Here is a 12,730-nt window from a genome sequence, read left to right as displayed (position 1 = left end):
AACCCAGCCGGGGGGAAAAAAAAAAAAACCCCCGGCTGGGGATTTTTTATTCTAAATTTAAAAATTAGTTGAAAAACCTGAAAAGCAAAAGTCATACAAGGTGACAACCCTAGAACCCTTCAACATACACACAATTCCTTCAGCTTACACACAAACCCACACTAAATCACACCTCGACTGCTCTGCTAACCCTCAGCACACGCTCACGCCCCTCCTCGGGAACGTGGTTCCCGGGAGCCTCCAAAAAATCCTCCTGCCTGACGAAAACCCCGGTCCCTGGAGGGTCCGCGCCCAAACTTTGGCGATGGACATCGCCTCGCAGACCGACCGGGACTGGGGAAAAAAAAACCCAGCCGGGGGGGAAAAAAAAAACCCCCCGGCTGAGGATTTTTTATTCTAAATTTAAAAATGAGTTGAAAAACCTGAAAGGCAAAAGTCACACACACAAGGTTAAATCCAGTCAGCATGCACTCACACACGCAGACAGACATATGCTGTCACTCACGCTCTTCCCATTTACATGCTTGGTGTGGCCCTTACTCGAGACGCTGAAGAACGCGCTTCCACGCTTCTTCTGGCTGCCGCTCCTTGACATCAAATGGTAGATTCGGGGGAAATTGGTAGCCTCGGGGACCTGTGAGACAACAGGAAGCAGTCAATGAGTGGCTATCTGACAGCTAGGACTTGTCCCTGCTCTGACCGATAAATTTTCTACCCAAAACCCCATTAAAGACAGATGAACAGTAAAGTTTTTAAAACTCTTCTACCTAACTGTGACTACATGCCAGGGCAGGGCAGCTCCAAGCATAAGTGGTACAGTGTAAGTACATACAGTATAAACCAGCATAGGCACACGCAATATAAGTACATACAGTATAAGCCAGCATAGGTACACACAGCGTAAGTAGATACAGTACAAGTACATACAGTATAAGCCAGCACACATACACACAGTGTAAGTACATACAGTACAAGTACATACAGTATAAGCCAGCAGAGGTACACACAGTGTAAGTACATACAGTAAAAGTACATACAGTATAAACCAGCATAGGCACACACAATATAAGTACATACAGTATAAGCCAACACAGGTACACACAATATAAGTACATACAGTATAAGCCAACACAGGTACACACAATGTAAGTACATACAGTATAAGCCAGCATAGGTACACACAATATAAGTACATACAGTATAAGCCAACATAGCTACATGCAATGTAAGCCAGGACTTGAGATAGCTCTCTGGAAGATGAATTCTTGAGCCCTATACCCCTTAGGAAGATGGAACCTATCGAACTCCTGCGGTCACGTGAGGAGGGTGTAAGACGCTCCCTCGGGAAGTCCAAGAGAACGGCGTGGAAAAAAAGGCACTACCAAAGCCGGTAGTGAGAAGGAAGACGGATGAGAACATTTTGTCCCTTTGAGGATCTTATCCCTTCCTGTCTCAAAGAGTAAAAATGTAAAGATGCTGGAATAAGGGATATCCGGAAAGGAACATGAGTAGAATATGGCCTACGTGGCACGGAATAGTGCCAATAAAAGTGTCGAGACAAGACAAGGACCTGTGACATGGAAGATGACAGACACAGACTACATAACACAGACACAGACGACATAACATAGACACAGATGACATAACACAGAGACGAGTGGCAACTGCCTGGCACTGTCCCCGTAGGGACCCGAGATTCCTAACGCAAGATGAGCCAGAGGCTGATGATGCCAAAGGAAAGAAAGCCCTATGACGAGAGCACGTGATGATGAAACGGAACTCGTTAAAACAAGTTAGTGCCACAGCAATTAAGAGGATGCTCGAGAGGCTCGGCGAGCCTAGAGAAGGAAGCCGACTGCCGGGTGACCGTGGCCGTAGCTCCGGACGTGAAGGCGAGCTCCTCGGGGGAAAGATCCGTGACGACGTCGAGTCGAGGGAGGCGGACGACACAAAGTACGCGAAAATGTGGAGATGGGTCGGAACTGCCCTGCCCGGCAAAGGCTCTGGCGAGGCTGAGGGGAAACCCTCTCCCTTTACTTCCAGAGAGCCCGCCCCACTACAGACCTCTCCACTAAGCTGACATCAAATTGCCTCCTGTGAGAGTAAAGGCTATTCCCCTTGTCCCAGCCACTGGCCCCCGACACTTAGCTTTTGGAAGAGGAGAGGGCAAAATCCATCCTCGGTCGGACGTGGACGTTGAGATGCTCTCCGTGTGTGCTTCGGTGCTGCCGTTTCCAAGCTTTGGCTACGAGCCTCCTCAGGGTACCTAAGACAAAACAGAAAACCTGACTATTGCCCTCAAAAACAGTAATTACCGGGACTCCTCCGCACCGCTGCCCCCGCTCACCTCAAATCTTGATTTGACTCCAGAGGGTGCCCAGAAGAGACCTGCAAAGAGAAAAGAGACACGCTTCGCATGCTGCTGTGTAACGCTCACCTAGGAGTCAGCCTGCCTAAACTCCGACTCACCTGCCCTCCTCTGATCCAGGGCGTGCCTAGGGCAGCAACAGCACCTGCAAAGAAACAAAGCGGAAAAGCATGCTGAGATACGGTGAAAATGCAACCTCCCAAATCTGACAAGGATGCCACACCAATACCTTAAGCTCTCACCCACCTGGCATAGGCATGCTCAGCCAGGAGAGATGGCAAGTGGACCACCTAAAATAAAAAAAAGTGGAGATGCTTAGAGCTGCACCAAAACTGAGACCTCAGCAATAACAACTGCTTCTGTATGCTATTCAATGCTCACCTCACCCACTCGGCCTTGACTGCTGCTCTCAGCCTTGAGTTCCTAAAAAGACAGACAAAGAACAATGCTGTAACAGCCACCATTTATGCTTCCTCTGCAGAGACAAACAGTGACTGACCTGCTCAGGGCAATCCCCTCACCTGGGATGGGGGGCTCTGCCCTGGATTTTATCCTTCTGCATCTGAAAGAAAGTTAGGACAAGAGTCAAACTGTGGCAGGATAACTTAAGAGCTCCAGATATCCTGTGTCCATCTACAAATCCCACCTAGAGTCCAACTACACCCCACATTACAAACTTCAAGTCCCCGGGACTTCTCCTATTGCACCACGCTATGCGGCAGGGCAGAGCAGCTCCGGCACAAATGTGTGTGCGCACACCCGTGACACGGGACAGACAAGACGTGACAGACAACGGGGACACAACACAGACAGAAATCTCCTGGCAAGGAAAATGGCTGCGAGGAGCACAAGGACAGAAAATTAGATGACTGAGGTAAGACCGATGGTGAGCTGATGAGGCTCAGAGAAACCTGGAGGAAGAAGATACTAACTGAATGATTTAGTCCAAAAACTGCAAAGATGGATGCCCAAGAATCCTACGGCCAGAAGCCTCTACCTGCCCACACGTTCTTTCAAGTCCTAGTCCGCCATAATGGATCCTGGCGGGGCAGAGCTGTCCATACAGGTCAGAACAAGACCTGAAAAGACATCTGACCAGATGCTTCTAAAGAGACAAGAGAGTCTGATGCCTGTCTGAGCTCCTGAGGCAAAAGTTCTATGGCCTGGGTTCCAGGCCAAGAAATGCAGAGATCGCAGATGCTAACAATGATGCCACAGTGTCTGACAGGCCCCTCAAAGGCCTAAGGTAAAGGACATGACATATCCAAACAACACATAACACACAAAAGACAAGTGACATGATACACACCGGGACTGCTCTGCCCTGCACACATCAGCACTGTGATCAAAAGTCAGGCTTTGCTTTTATGGGGCCTAAGGGGTCGCCCAATGGACAGCCCCTATCACCAAAGTGGACTCAAAAACCCCTCCCAGTAATTCCCAAACCAGCCCCCTGCTTTCATCCCCTCTGTGGGTCGTGGCCCTCTACTTATCTCTCGCACATCTGGGGATGCCGGTCTCAGGTGTGAAGAAAGGCCACCTCATCAGCTGGGAAGCTCCTGCTGGCACCGGGCTGGTGTCTCTCAGACAGCTGTATTAAAGAAAACCAAACATCAGTGCCCGATATTGGCAGCCCCTCGGCCAAAACCCCACAAGTCTGCTACTCACCCTTCTCCTAAGAACGCTCAGATCCTCGGGCCGCACGCTTCGGGCACGCTCGGAGACCGAGGCCGTCGTCACAGGGGGTGCCTGGGTTAAGAGGAGATGAGGTGACTGGGCATGGCTGAAAACTGAGGGGACCCTCGCTCCTCCTCCCTACTTCCCCGACTCACCCCAACTCCTTGGCAGGTGCCCAAGGCCACCTGGATGGCACCTTGAAATAGAAGAGTTCTGGGCTTCATCACCAGGTCCTCTAACGCATCCACAGGGCTCACACGAGCAGGGAACCCGGTGCATCGGCCGGCTGGTGACGGGGGCTTGGCAGGCTCCGAGTGGATTGCCTAAACCACAAAAATGAGAATGGAAGCTTAGAGCAGCACCAGAAACTGAGACCTGAGCAATAACAGCTACTTCTCTCCACTGCTCACCTTGACTGCTGGTATCCAGATTTACTTCCTAAAAAGAAAGACAAAGAACAGAGCTGTAACAGAGTCACCACATACACTTCTGCTGCAGAGACAAATGGTGCCTCACCTGCTCGGGGGAAACCACTCACCCGGGATGGGGCCCTCTGGCACACATTTAATCCATCTGAATCTGAAAAAAAAGTCAGGACAAGAGTCAAACTGTGGCAGGATAACTTAAGAGCTCCAGATATCCTGTGTCCATCTACAAATCCCACCTAGAGTCCAACTACACCCCACATTACAAACTTCAAGTCCCCGGGACTTCTCCTATTGCACCACGCTATGCGGCAGGGCAGAGCAGCTCAAATGTGTGTGCAGACACCCGTGACACAGGACAGGACGTGACAGACAACGGGGACACAACACGGACAGAAATCTCCTGGCAAGGAAAATGGCTGCGAGGACTGAGAGAATGCAAAAGGAGATGACCGAGGGGAGACCGATGGTGAGCTGATGAGGCTCAGAGAAACCTGGAGGAACAAGATGCTAACCAAATGATTTATTCCAAGAACTGCATACATGGATGCCTGAGAATCCTATGGCAAGAAGCCTCTACCTGCCCTCACGTTCTTTCGAGTCCTAGTCCGCCATAATGGATCCTGGCGGGGCAGAGCTGTCCACACAGCTCAGAACAAGACCTGAAAGGACATCTGACCAGATGCTTCTAAAGAGACAAGAGAGTCTGATGCCTGAGCTCCCAAGCCAAAAGTTCCATTGCTTGGCTGCCAGGCCAAGGAATGCAGAGAGCACAGATGCTAACAATGATGCCAGGGTTTCTGACTGGCCCCTCAAAGGCCTAAGGTAAAGGACATGACATATCCAAACAACACATAATACACAAAAGACAAGTGACACGATACACACCGGGACTGCTCTGCCCTGCGCACCTCAGCACTGTGATCCAAAGTCAGGCTTTGCTTTTATGGGGCCTAAGGGGTCGCCCCATGGACACCCCCCACCTCCAAAGTGGACTGAAAAACCCCTCCCAGTAATTCCCAAACCAGCACCCTGCTTTCATCCCCTCTGTGGGTCGTGGCCCTCTACTTATCTCTCGCACATCCGGGGATGCCGGTCTCGGGTGCGAAGAAAGACCACCTCGTCAGCTGGGAAGCTCCTGCTGGCACCAGGCTGGTGTCTCTCAGACAACTGTATTACAGAAAACCAAACATCAGTGCCTGATCTTGGCAGCCCCTCGGCCAAAACCCCACAAGTCTGCTACTCACCATGCTCCTAAGAATGCTCAGCTCCTCAGGCCACATGCTTCGGGCACGCTCGGAGACCGAGGCCGTCGTCACAGGGGGTGCCTGGGTTAAGAGGAGATGAGGTGATTGGGCATGGCTGAAAACTGAGGGGACCCTCGCTCCTCGTCCCTACTTCCCCGACTCACCCCAACTCCTTGGCAGGTGCCCAAGGCCACCTGGATGGCACCTTTAAATAGAAAAGTTCTGGGCTTCATCACCAGGTCCTGTAATGCATCCACAGGGCTCACACGGGCAGGGAACCCGGTGCATCGGCCGGCTGGTGACGGGGGCTTGGCAGGCTCCGAGTGGATTGCCTAAATCACAAAAATGAGAATGGAAGCTTAGAGCAGCACCAGAAACTGAGACCTGAGCAATAACAGCTACTTCTCTCCACTGCTCACCTTGACTGCTGGTATCCAGACTTACTTCCTAAAAAGAAAGACAAAGAACAGAGCTGTAACAGAGTCACCACAAACACTTCTGCTGCAGAGATAAACGGTGCCTCACCTGGTTGGGGGAAACCACTCACCCGGGATGGGGCCCTCTGGCACACATTTAAGCCATCTGAATCTGAAAAAAAAGTTAGGACAAGAGTCAAACTGTTGCAGGATAACTTAAGAGCTCCAGATATCCTGTGTCCATCTACAAATCCCACCTAGAGTCCAACTACACCCCACATTACAAACTTCAAGTCCCCGGGACTTCTCCTATTGCACCACGCTATGCGGCAGGGCAGAGCAGCTCCGGCACAAATGTGTGTGCAGACACCCGTGACACGGGACAGGACATGACAGACAACGGGGACACGACACAGACAGAAATCTCCTGGCAAGGAAAATGGCTGCGAGGACTGAGAGAATGCAAAAGGAGATGACCGAGGGGAGACCGATGGTGAGCTGATGAGGCTCAGAGAAACCTGGAGGAAGAAGATACTAACTGAATGATTTATTCCAAGAACTGCAAAGATGGATGCCCAAGAATCCTATGGCCAGAAGCCTCTACCTGCCCTCATATTCTTTCAAGTCCTAGTCCACCATAATGGATCCTGGCGGGCAGAGCTGTCCATACAACTCAGAACAAGACCTGAAAAGACATCTGACCGGATGCTTCTAAAGAGACAAGAGAGTCTGATGCCTGTCTGAGCTCCTGAATCCAAAGGTCTATGGCATTGGTGCCAGGCCGAAGAATGCAGAGATCACAGATGCAAACAATGATGCCAGGGTTTCTGACTGGCCCCTCAAAGGCCTAAGGTAAAGGACATGACATATCCAAACACACATAATACACAAAAGACAAGTGACACGATACACACCGGGACTGCTCTGCCCTGCGCACCTCAGCACTGTGATCAAAAGTCAGGCTTTGCTTTTATGGGGCCTAAGGGGCCGCTTCATGGACACCCCCATCTCCAAAGGAGACTCAAAAATCCCTCCCGGTGGGTCCCTACCCTGCGCCCCGCTTTCATCCCCTCTGTGGATTGTACCCCTCTACTTATCTCTCAGACATCTGGGGATGTAGGTCTGTGTCAGGTGCAACAGAAGGCTGCCTCAACATCTGGGAAGTTCCTGCTGGCACTGTTGTTCAACAACTTCCTGTTGTTTCTTAGTCAGCTACATGAAAGAAATGCAAATATTAATGCATGATCTCTGCAGCACACTGGCCAAAACCCAACAATTCTGCCACTCACCGTTCTCCTAAGAATGCCCGGCTCCTGGGGCCGCACCCTTCGGCCACCCTCCGAGGCTGATGCCGTTGTCACGGGGTAAGCCTGGGGTAAAAGGAGACGAGGTGATGTGGAATTGCTGAAACCTGAGCAGACCCTAGCTCCGCCTCCCTACTTCCCCGACTCACCGCGACTCCTCATCCAGTGCCCAAGGCTACCCTGGTGACACTTTTAAATAGAAAAGGCAGAGGCTTCATCAACGAGTCCCCTGATTCCTCCGCAGGGCTCGGGAGAGCGGCGCACCCGGTGCGTAGGCCGGTGGGTGACGGGGGCTCGGCATACTCCGAGTTGATTGCCTAAAGCACAGAAACAGGAATGGATACTTAGAGTTGCACCGGAAAGTGAGACTGGAGCAATAACAACTGCTTCTGGACGCTACTCAATGCTCACCTTGCCCACCTCACCTTGACTGCTGATATCCAGCTTTACCTCCTAAAAAGAAAAAGAACAGAGCTGTAACAAAGTCACACTTTACACTCTCCCTGCAGAGACAAACGGTGACTGACCTGCTCAGGGGAACCTCCTCACCCGGGATGGGTGGATGGATTTTGCCCTGGATTTTATCCTTCTGCGTCTGAAAGAAAGTGAGGACAAAAGTCAAAGGCCTGCAGGATGACTTCACAGCTCCAAACATCTTCTATCTATCTAGGAATATCATCTAGAGTCTGGCAACACCCCACAAACTGCGAGTCCCTGGGACTTGTCCTCTTGCGGCAGGCTATGCAGCAGGGCAGAGCAGCTCCGGCACAAATATGTGCGGACACCCGTGACACAGAACGTGACAAACAGGGGGACGATAAACACAACACATTATGCTTGTGGTGAGGGTCTTGAGGGGAAAAGGCAAAAGGGACCCCAAAGACACACTAGGTAACACGGTACGCCGGACAACACGACGGGGACCGGAACTGTTCTGCGCTGCCCGCCTGAAAGCTGCCATCAAAAGTAGAACCTCTCCCTTCAGCTGTCCTAAGAGGCCCCTTGGAGGAGATTGCTTTTCCCTCTGCTAATTTTTAAATCTGTCCCAGGAACTCCCAACCCGCTGCTCTCCCATTGTCCCATCTCCAGGCTGTGACTCTGACTTATCTTTTGGATGATCGGTGATGAGGATCTACGTTGCACCTGAAATGAGTCTGCCTCGGAGGGCCCCGTGATCGCCTGTTAGCCTCTCGGTCAGCTACAATAAAGAAAAACAAAACCAAAGTATGAGTACAGAGTTATGTGGGCCAAATCCCAGCAAGTCAGCTACTTGCCCTCTCCTGAGTGTGCCTGGCTCCTTCAGGCTCCAGCTTCATCCTGATTCCAAGGCTGTGGCCATTATTGTGAGTGGCACCTGGGTTAGAAAAAGGCAAAGTTAAATGGCATTCCTGTGAGTGCAGTGGATGACCTTGTGTGCTGCAAGACGTGTGAATGCCTCTGCCATGCTTCTGAAAAGCCTTGGGGTGGGGGGGCCTCAAATAAACACCCTTTCTCACCCTGCTGCCTTCAAAATCACCCCCCCAACAATAACTCCTAACCGGATACCTGCTCACCCTCCCTCTCCTAGTCACAATCCTCAGCTCACCTGAAGCCTCAGTCTCAAACATCATCTTGGACACTGGGCAGATGCCTCTTGTGACACGATGAATCTGCTGAAAAAAGTGTTGTAGCTGACACAACCTGGAGTCTCTGGAAGCTGCACTTCTCCTAAAAAAAATACAAAACAATATAAGAACAAAACCAGAAATTACAAATGCACTTTACCACCCCTAAACACAAAACCCAAAATTGTGAACTTAAATACTCGCTGTATTCCAGGCTGTTTTCTTCACAGTATCTTCAAAGCCTCTGTTGCTTTAGATGCCCAGAAACACCTGCTGAAAACAAGCTGTGATAAGCTGAAAGAGCTTCTTCGCTGAAATGAGAGGAGAGCTCTTATCCCAGCACATCCCAGAGGGGGAATGAAGGCCCTGGGCAAAGGCTGGGGTTAATATACCCCTGATGGTGCCCGCCTCTCGTTCCCGTGGCACCTGGGAAAAGGGAGGGGGTGAATCCCACCGGGTATAAAAACCCTCAGAGCAGCTGCTGCTGTTTGGCTCCTCTGACTCTAGTTCAAGGGGAGTAAAGGGCTTGTTATAGAAGAAAACTCTTCTGAAAAATAACAGCACTTTCTTTTTTTGCAACAACTACTTGGAGTTAATGGGCAGAAAACTGGTAAGAAATAAAAGTTTCTGTTTAGGCAGCATATCTAGATAAATTGGGTGATTTGCTGTTAACTTACATAATTATTCCTTAGTGGCTACTAAGTAGTACTTCATATATGACTATGCTGGGTGGAAAAGAATGCTTATGATATGAATAGTCAAAGTCTCCTTGGGACCTCTAATTAGGTCTATCAACATTATAAGTAAAAATAAGATAAATAAAAGCTTCCCAGGCAGTGTAAGGGTTAAGTGCATGCCAGGTGCCAGGCTCACCCTGCTCTGAGATACTTGGTCCTATGGCACAGAAAGAAGGGCCGTGAAATGCAGTTTTAAACCCTTAAAATGCTGAAAAAGGCAGAGCTTCCTTCCAGTGAACCCCTTAAACAGAGGCAAGGGGGCAGTTACCTCTACTGAAACGAATACAATAGCAAATAAATAGTTTCTGCCCTTTAATTTATTCTCCTTAATACTGGGAAAAGAGGGATTTTCCTCACTTTAGATCTCTCCAGTGATGAAAAAAAGAGGGATTTTTTCCTCAGTTCAAACTCTTATGGAGAGATAGCTGGGCTTCTCCCTCAATTTAGGCGTGAGGACAACAAAAAGGGGGTGGCTGCCCTTAATTCAAATCCATAAGAAACATTTCCAAGATTTTCCCCTTCTACTTAAACAGGAAAATAATAGAAAATGAGGACTCCCTGTCAATTAACACCCCGAACAGCATAGAAAAGGCAGGGATTCTTTCAACTGAGACCATTAAAATTGCAGGGGAAGCAGACTTCCTCCCAGTTTGAACACAAAAAATAAAGGAAAAGGATGCTTTTTCCCTTTTTTCTAAACCCTTTTTCTCCTAATAACCCCTCTCCTTTCTGGGAGTGCTGTGGAGGGTCTGGGGGCTCTGGGGAGGGACTGGCACAGTAAAAGGGGAAAGTTGAAGGCCCTCTCCTGGAACCCCACATGCTGCCTGGCCCGCTCAGATGCTGCCCCTTGGCAAAAGGGCTCTTCCCTTGGCATTTTCTCAAAGTGTTGCTCCGTGCCCGGGTGGGTCCGGCTGCTCCCTAGTCCGTGCTGGATGCTCCGACCGTAGTTCCTGGAGGGACCCTTGGGATGCCCCTGTTACCCTGTGTTTCCTCCGACCCTGACCGTAATCTTCCAAATATGCTAAAGACTCATAAAATGGCTTTGAAAAAGCCCCAACAATACCCTAAGAAGTCCCAGAAATGTCCCTTCCAAAATCCCCTAAATACCTGTAAAAGTCCTGGAAAAAAAGCCTCACAAAGACATGCTCAGTCTCCGAACTCTACCGCGTGCTGTCTAGCCCACAGATGTCATCCCTACCTTACTGCAGTGGGTCCGTTGTCCTCTGAGGGTTCTGTCATTGTGCTGCTGTGTGAGGGTTGCTGTCTGGTCCCGCTGTTAGGGTTGCTGCGTTGTGCTGCTGTTGGGGGAAAAGGCTGTTTTTAGGGGGGCTGCTTAGGCTGAGGTTAGGGCTGGGGTGAGGGGTGGTACAGCTGTACCCTGTACCCCTGATCTCCACTGGACTGTCCAGCCCTCAAGCCCTCTCCCTTTACCCCTCAACCGGTCCCTCTGCCCCCCAGCCCTCAGCTCCTGTGTGTCACCCTTGACCCCTCTCCTTTGCCCCTCAGCCCCCAGCTTCTCTGTGTCACCCTACAGCTGCCCCTGCCACCCTCAGCATCTCTGTGTGTCACCCGCTGTCCCCTCTCCCTGTTCCTCCCTCAGCTCCCAGCCTCTGTCACCCTCAAGCCCCCACAGTGCCCCTCAAGCTGCCCCTCAGCCTCCATGTGTTGTGCCATGAAAAACCCTAAAAAAAACTAAAAATTCCCTGAAAAACTCCTAATCTTCAAAATGTCCTAAAAACCCCATGAAAACCTAAAAACAGCCTCAGAATGCTGTTAGAATACACTGGAAATACCCTACTTTTAAAAAACCCCTAAAAATCCCCAAAGAACCTTTAGAAATCCGTAAATATACCCTAAATAGTCCAAAAAGAGCTCTAAAAGTACCCCAAAAATCCTTAAAATGCCCTGATAAGACCCTAAAAAAGCCTAAAAATTCCCTCAAAAACCCTAAAAATACCCAAGCCCTAAAAAGTCCTCCACATCCCCTCAATAGTCCTAAAAAAGCCCCAAGAACACACAAAGCCCCCCCCCAAACAATTCTTAAAAGTACTAAGAAAGCCCTTAAAATACCCTAACAAAATCTTTTAAAAGCCCTGAAAAAGCCCTAAAAGTATCCTAAGTGTTCCCAGAAATTTCCTGGAAAACTCCTCCAAAAAAGCCCTAAAATATCCTTTGAAAGCCATGAGAAAAACCCTAAAAAAAACCCTAAAAAACTGCTCAGCCCCCAACTCCTACCTGTCACTCTCTAGACCACAAACATCATTGCTACCTTTTTATTAGGGTTGCTGCCTGCAGCTGCTGGGAGACTTCTGGGGCTGTCCCAGCATTGGGGTTATTGCCTTGTGCTGCTGTTGGGGAAAACTGGGGTCCTAGGGGTGCTCTTTAGGGTTACCTTGGGGTTGGGTTGAGGGCTGCTGCACCTGTACCCTAACCCTACCTGGTACCCTGTGTCCTTTGTACCCCTAACCCTCGGTGTGAGCTCTCCGTCTGTCAAGCCTCCCCCTCCTTGCCCCTCAGCCCGCAATGTCTGCGTGCCACTCCGAGACCTCTGACATTGTCCCTTGGCCCCCTGGCCTCCACCGTGCACTCTCCGCCTGGTTAGGGGTGGTGTGAGGGCTGGTTTACCTGTCACCCTCAAGCAGCCCCCACTTTGCCCCTCAAGGCATCTGCTCCCCCTCACCCTTTTCTTGTCGCCCTCAAGTTCCCCACTCCCAGCATCTCTGTGCCACCCTGGAGCCCCCCAGTTGCTCCTAACGCCCCCTTCTGCCTCTCAGCTCCCCCCATCCTCTGTGTCACTCTCCAGCCCCCTCCCCTCAGCCCGCAGCCCCTTGTGACACCCTGCAGCCCACAGACGTTGTCCCTGCCTGTCTCGCCTGGGTGTTGTCCTGCTGCGAGAGCTGCGCCGTCCTCCGAGGGTTCGGGCTCCTGCGTGCTGCTGGAGGGGACTCACGG

This window comes from Molothrus aeneus, unplaced genomic scaffold (genome assembly GCF_037042795.1).
Source record: "Molothrus aeneus isolate 106 unplaced genomic scaffold, BPBGC_Maene_1.0 scaffold_63, whole genome shotgun sequence".
In the NCBI taxonomy this organism is placed as follows: Eukaryota; Metazoa; Chordata; class Aves; order Passeriformes; family Icteridae; genus Molothrus; species Molothrus aeneus.
Note: the sequence above shows the minus strand (reverse complement) of the source record.